We start from the raw sequence: 7,381 nt of genomic DNA on the forward strand, positions 1-7,381 counted from the left end.
ACTGCGGATTACAAGTCAATCAAGCTTGCTGTTGACTTCAGCTTGAAAAAATTAATGAAAAAGAAATATTTATTATTAAATCTACCAAAGAACTGAGTCAATCAAGCTTGCTGTTGACTTCAGCTTGAAAAAATTAATGAAAAAGAAATATTTATTATTAAATCTACCAAAGAACTGAACCCTGATTCAAATTAGTCAATCAAGCCAACAAATCAAATTAAGCAACAAAAAATATAAAGAATAATCCTTCAAGAAAAATAAAAATAAAGAAGTAAAGTCACATGTGAACAGAACAGTGGAGAAGAACAAAACAAATGAAAATCAAGAGCTGACAGAAACTTGCTCATAAAATGAGAAAAAATTCATCAACATGACTCTTAGAGAAGAGACTTCTTACTAGACTCCACCCCTCAAAATTTTATCGTTTATGCCAATTTTTTATTTTAATTTTTTTCCTTTATATTCTCAAAAAAAACCCTAACAAATTATGCCTTTGCTTTATTCGATTTATAGAATTTTTTTATTTTATTTAACATTTTTTCACTTTATAAGTAAAAATTCAAGTTAAAATAGTTCATAGTTGCTAAACATTAACTATTTTTATATAAAAATTGATATGACATAGATATTCATAAATACTTATATAAAAATAAAAAAGTATATTGACGGACTATATGATAATATTAACTAAATATTTTAATGTAAATGATAATTTTGACCGATATAGTGTACAATCAATAACCATTTTAAAATTGGCTTAATTACATTTTTCCTGCTATCTTTTGCTAATTGTGCGATTTTGCACACTATCTTTTGCCCCTTTTCTGGTTAGATGAACCTTCTTGTGTTTAATTGCACTTTTGCTCCCTATCTTTTTGCCAATTGTGCGATTTTACACCTTTTTTTTTTTTTTGGAATGATTTTGCATATCTTTTGTCCCCTTCCCCTCTTTTAATGATGATTTTGAACAAAAACACAATTGGCAAAAAATGGGTGCAAAATCGCTAAAAAAAAAAGAAGGGGAGCAAAATCTCACAATTGGTAAAAGATAAGAAGGGAAAGTGCAATTAAGCCTTTAAAATTTCAATATATTAAAAACCGTTGTCACAACTTGTTACACATTCAGAATTAAAATGACTATTAACTCCATGGACTATTGTGACATTAACTCTAAGGGTAGTGTTAACTTGTGCCTTGAGAGTACGTGTTAAGACCTAAAAGAAGAAACTTTATCTAACATTTTGTGCATTTAAATGATTAAAAAGTGAAATATTAAATTCAATGCACACATTTCAATAAATTTTTCCTATATTTAAATCATTAACTTGTGCCTTGAAGTACAAGTTATAACATTTCCCTAACTCTAATTATGATTTTTTCAACCCCTTTTCACAAACCTACCTACTTCGCTCACTCACTACTTCCACTTATATATACCCTCTCTTTCTTATCTAGGTTACAAACTTCATTCAACCCTTACATTTGCCGCCGCTGTCGCCCCTACTAAAATCCAGATCTAACTCTCTGCAATTCTTCAATATCCATGTAATTAAAGGTTGCTAAAGATCTGATGCTAAAATATCGCCTATGGTGGTTTCTAAATGGATCCAGCATTGATAATTTATCATTCAACTGTGATTTCCTTGATTAATTAGGTAATTATGAGTTTCTTTTCTCTGAATGTTTCTTTTCTTTAGATCTTAAAAAAAATGTATTTATCAACAATTTTGAATTTTTTTTATTAATATGTTAATTTTGTTGTAATCTTAAATGTTTGTCTAAAATTCACTGGTTTACTACGCGTATCACAAGTAAATTATGACAAAAGATTTGTTAGGTTTCAATCCTGGCGAGTTCTAGCGTGAGCATGTGTTATAGGTCTCTCTCGGTGAAACTGACTTTTGTACCGCATATAGTGGGTGAAACCGATTTTTTTATTAAATATTTAATAGTTTATTTAATATGTTTTTTCTATTTCTTTATTTTCCCAAAAAAACTAAACAAACAAATTGTTAAAAGAGGCATACAGTAAATATGAAAGAAAGAGAAACTGAAAACATAGAAGTGTGAAGGATCTGAGGTTAAAGAAGGCGAAACCAGTTGATACCCTGGAGGGAGGTTGATACCCAGTTGAAGATCATAACGAACATCAAGGTACTGATATGTTTAGTTGTTGTGCATCTCATTTGTGTTTTGTTAAAAGCAAAATCGATTGTTGTTTTGTTAAGAGGTGGAGGGATTGTAGATGAAAACTACAATCGATCTCCCTCGTATTTAAAACCCTTGAATGTTGAATGAGTTTTAAGATTTTTGTAGAGACTTGTTTAGAAATTAGGCATGTTACTGTTGTTTGGGGTTTTATGTATCGCACACACTTTGGAAAAGTTAATTAACTTTCTGTTTACCTGATTCATTTAAAATTTTGGTATTCAGAAAAATGGACGGACGTTCAGATACTGTGAGTCCTTTGTTAGAGCGCGATGGTGTGAGAATTTCAAGAGTAAGTTTTCGTAGCTGTGAAATTTAAAATTGAATGGTTTTTTAAATTAACTTAGCATGTGGTTAAAAGAATTTTTTTTACAGGGTTTTGAAGATGAAAGTGGAGGTAATAACAACACAAATTGCGAACAAAGCAATGGAGATGGCAGTGGAAGTTCAAATGCAGTTGAAGGCTCACTGGATGAAACTAATGAAGTCAATCCGATTATGATAAAAGATATGGTTGATATAATGAATATTGACCTGGAAAACATTTGTGTGGCTGATGTGGAAAGATATGAATTTGTTGGTTTAGATGTTGCCTACATGTTTTACTCTTGGTTTGCCAGCATGTCAGGATTTTCAGTTCGTAAGGGGCAAGTGGCGAGGGATCGAAATGGTGAAGTCGTCCAAAGACCTTTGTTTGTTCATGTCAAGGTTACAGGGAGGATAGGGGGTTAACTATGGAAAACCGAAAGCGTGAGCCAAAAAATGAAACAATCATGCTATGTTAGAAGGTACTCTTTGTGGAATGTTGCCAGCGTACAGAAAAATGAGCGAGGCCGATATAGCTGAAATTGAGCGTAGTCGAAAAGCAGGGATAAGTCCTTACCAAATGTATGAGTCTTTGGCAAATGCTTCCGGGGGTTTTCATAAGGTAGGATTTGTTAAAAAGGATTTGTACAACCAGGTTGCGAGGCAACACAAATCATTGTTTTCTGATGCTTATGGTGAAGTTAAGTATCTTCGAGATCTTTGCACAGACGATCCTCTAATGTTTGTGAAAAGCTGTATTGACGATGATAGGAGGCTTGAGCGTCTGTTCTGGTGTGACGGTGAAAGTCGTATGAATTATGAGATATTTGGAGATGTTTTGGCCTTTGATGCAACTTATCGGAAGAACAAGTACAATTGTCTGTTTGTTGTGTTCTCAGGTGTTAATCACCATAATCAGACCATTGTTTTTGCGACAGGTGTAGTAACGCGGGAGACCGAAGACACATATGTATAGCTGTTGGAACAATTTTTGAGTGCAATGAACGGTAAACCTCCTTTGTCAGTTATAACAGATGGCGACCTTGCAATGAAAAATGCCATTAAAAAGGTTTTTCCTACAGCGCACCACAGGTTGTGTGCCTGGCATCTGTTAAGGAATGCTTCCACCAACATTGGGATTCCTGATTTTATGTCTTATCTGAAAAAATGCATGTTGGGTGACATTGAGATTAACAAATTTGAAAATCTGTTGTCTGAGATGGTTCAAAAGTTTGGGTTAGAAAACAACAGTTGGATCAATGAGATGTACGAAAAGAAGAAGATGTGGGTCACCTCTTACATCAGAGGAAGTTTCTTTGCTGATATAAGAACCACCTTTCGTTGTGAGGCACTCCATAGCCACATGGGACAATACGTGCATTCTCGGATAAACATGACTGGTTTTGTGCAACAGTTCCATAGGTGTTTAACATTTTTTGGTTCAGGGAAATTTTATCTGATTACCAATCCAATTATGGTCTGCCTGTGATGCAGACCAGTTTACGTTCATTAGAGAAATCTGTGGCTAATCAGTTTACGAAGGCGATTTTTCTTATGTTTCGTACCGTGCTGAAAAGATCATTGCTTCTTAGAGTTACAGAAAGCCAAGAAATTTCCATGGGGTATATTTTCACGATTTCAAAATACCGTGGTGATGGTAGGGTTTGGCATGTGACATATTGTGAAGAACCAGTTGTTTTAAAATGCTCGTGTCTTAGAATGGAATCGCTTGGTTTGCTGTGTGATCATATTCTTGTTGTTCTTCTGTATCTTGATTTTGATGATCTTCCAAAATGTTTGGTTTTGCAAAGGTGGTCCAAGTTTGCTTAAGATTCGATTTGTGGTAGTTATGCCAATGGATCTCTTTATTGGGACTCGCAAATTGCTACAAGGTATTATGGCATATTCCAAATGTGTAAAGTTGTTGCTGAGATGGTATACGAAGATGAAGATGAGTACAACCGTGTTGTCGAATATCTGAGTGGTGAAATTAATCGGCTTAAATTGAAAAGGAACGACGCAAATTGTGATACAGTTCCAGTGGCACAGAACAGCACGGACGAGAATGTGTTGGATCCACAATGTGTAAGAACAAAGGGTTGTGGAGCTAACCCCAGTGGTACTCCTGGTAGACGTAAACGTACACAAAATTGAAGCGTTTGTGGTGTCATAGGTCATAATAGACGTTGTTGTCCTTCCATCAGTCACATTAATCTTGGGCAGACACAAACACCAATGTCAATTGACGAAGGAATTCTCCAAGACGAGGATGCATACAACAGTGAGGGTTACAATGTAAGTGAATGTCAAGTTATTATAGCAGGATTCCTTGTATTTTAAATTTAAATGTAGTTCATTATCTGTCTGTCTTATAATTTATTTATCCGTTTTGAAGGACATGCTGAGCCAGGATTGAAACGTGTATCGTCCATGTTATGGAAGCCTTGTTACGAATATTACTATGTAAGCAGTTTTATTATTTCCTTTCATGTAATTTTTAAGTATTGCGTATGATATGTAGATAAATTTTTAATCTATGTTGCAAAATGTATATGTTGCAGATGAGTTGTTGTCATGGAAATGATTTGGGGTCCAATATGTTTCAATGAATATGCTTTATAGAGCAAATTTAAATCAACTGTTTAAACAATGGTGGTTTTCTGCGTGTTATGTAGTATATTATTTGAATATTTTAGTTTGTGTGATGTACCAAGTTGTCTGTGTGATGTACACTATCTGGATTTGTGTCGTAATGTTGTATGATGTTGCGATGTAGAGTAATCATGGACCTGTATTACCTTAATTGGTGTGGCACTTATTTGCTTTCAATTGACATCCATATTTTGAATTATCATAGATGTGAATGTTGATTACCATTAGGTAATCATAATGTTTTGGTATTATTACAGAATCGGAAATAGAATTCTTATTCTTGGTATTCTCCTTGGTTGCTCAAAGACCCTTGTGAAATTATTTGAATTTTGTTTTTTTTTTCATGACACTCAAACCATGATCAAAGATGTGTATACTGATAATGAACGACACCCTAAAGCTATTGACAATTGCCGATATTATTCATCCGATTTCAGGTTATAAGTTGTTGATTCAGACCAATTTTACTTTAGATAAATAATGGTAGGCAGTGGTGTTGGATTTGGAAGCTAAAGGCACATGAGAATATCAAAAATTTCATTTTAGTGTTTTAGCCATCAATATTCGTACTCTCTCCTTGCTTCACCATGCAAGTATGACCCCATTGCAGATTTGTGGTCGTTGTGTTGTTTTAATCATGAAGAAAGCATAACCCATTGCCTTTGTGATTATATAAATGCATATTTTTTTTTTTTTGCAATGTATCGGATTCAACGATGTTGGTTTCTTTTAAAGGCTGACACAATACATTGGATCAAAGATTGAACCTGACACAATAGAAATTTATGAACACAGGGCCGCAACACAACAGAGAAAAATTCCAGCAAAAGGCACACAACAGCAAAAACAGACAGCAAAAACCAGCGGCCTTCACTGATAACACCGCAACTCATGACAGTAACTGCAAGTCCACATAATAGATATTCCAAAACAGACTTCCAGAGAACAAAAACTCCAAGCACAACTAAATCAAGACAGCCACAAACAACAACACATTAAAGAACACAATTACCAGTCAAAGCCCATTTTTATTAATTGAAAGATGCACCAAGAAATTTATATTATATGTGTGGTGTTAGCATACTATTAACAAATTATGATAATAAATGTGAAAATGGGCAAGGGAACATATGATACTAATAACCTTCATTAATACCGGGACTAAAAATATTACACAACCAAAATGTTTAAGACCCAATATAGGATCATCAAGGCAAAATATCATTACAAAATACATAATTGTCATTAGTCTAACAACAAACCAAGGATTTAAAACATCAATAGCAAAAAATAAACCAAATAAAGCCAACATCAAACTTCAAGAGTTCCAGCCTAAAACACAATTAACATTACAACACATTAGGTCATTTAAAAAAGAACAAGCCCAAGATAAAATTACTAAGCAGCACCCCCATCAACTCTTTCATCTCGTTGGCCTTCAAAGTTTCAATCTCCTCCCAATGTTTCTTTGCATCATGGGCGAGCATCTCCTTGTAATCGTTGTGAGGACCAAGCAATAAACGCATAATAAGCTTCATCCGAACCTGTCTTTCATCCATCTGTTTGTTTACATGACAATTATATTGAAATAAGTATACGATCATTTAGATTAATACTGAGTGTAACTTTAATTATATTAGCCAATCAGTTGCACACCACTCCCACGATCTGCTTATTGAAGGCGTTCTGCATGTTGATCCACTCGGCTACCCACAGGCCAGCATTTTCGCTATGATACAAATTTTGGTAAACATGGTAAATAATTACGGATTGGGTTATATGAGTATGATTATAATTATTTTAATTTATACATGTGGCCACAGTTTGGAACACCCCTTGGTTCTTCTATTTCCCAGAATTCAAAGTCAGGAAAGACACAAAAGTCCACTTCATAGTCATAAATTATTAGAGTCATCTAGACCAGAACTGCAGCCTACATCAATAGTTATAAGGATGATTTAAATTATGCTTCATTTACATTATTTACTAGTTTTATTTACTAGTTTTTGTTATACTGAAACATCATATATTATTAACACCAACAAATAAGAGAGGTACAAAATATGGTGACAACGAAAATGTCAAAACCGAACACAACAGAAAACAGAGGCACTACTGCAAATATAAAACTAGTGGAAATAACAGCCAACCAACGCACAACCAAGAAAACAAAACCCATAAAACAGCCCTTATAGCATAAAAATATGTGACCCAT

The 7,381-nt window shown here is 34.1% G+C and overlaps 1 long non-coding RNA gene across 1 annotated transcript; it reads left to right on the top strand.

Moving 5' to 3' along the window:
- Nucleotides 1-2,009: 2,009 nt before the first annotated feature.
- LOC120577643 (uncharacterized) lies at nucleotides 2,010-5,343 on the top strand. Its single transcript, XR_005643619.1, has 5 exons — nucleotides 2,010-2,154; nucleotides 2,434-2,500; nucleotides 2,584-4,809; nucleotides 4,910-4,977; nucleotides 5,076-5,343. It is a non-coding gene; the product is annotated as an uncharacterized lncRNA (long non-coding RNA).
- Nucleotides 5,344-7,381: the final 2,038 nt, after the last annotated feature.

Source organism: Medicago truncatula, chromosome 8 (genome assembly GCF_003473485.1).
Source record: "Medicago truncatula cultivar Jemalong A17 chromosome 8, MtrunA17r5.0-ANR, whole genome shotgun sequence".
Classification (NCBI taxonomy): domain Eukaryota; kingdom Viridiplantae; phylum Streptophyta; class Magnoliopsida; order Fabales; family Fabaceae; genus Medicago; species Medicago truncatula.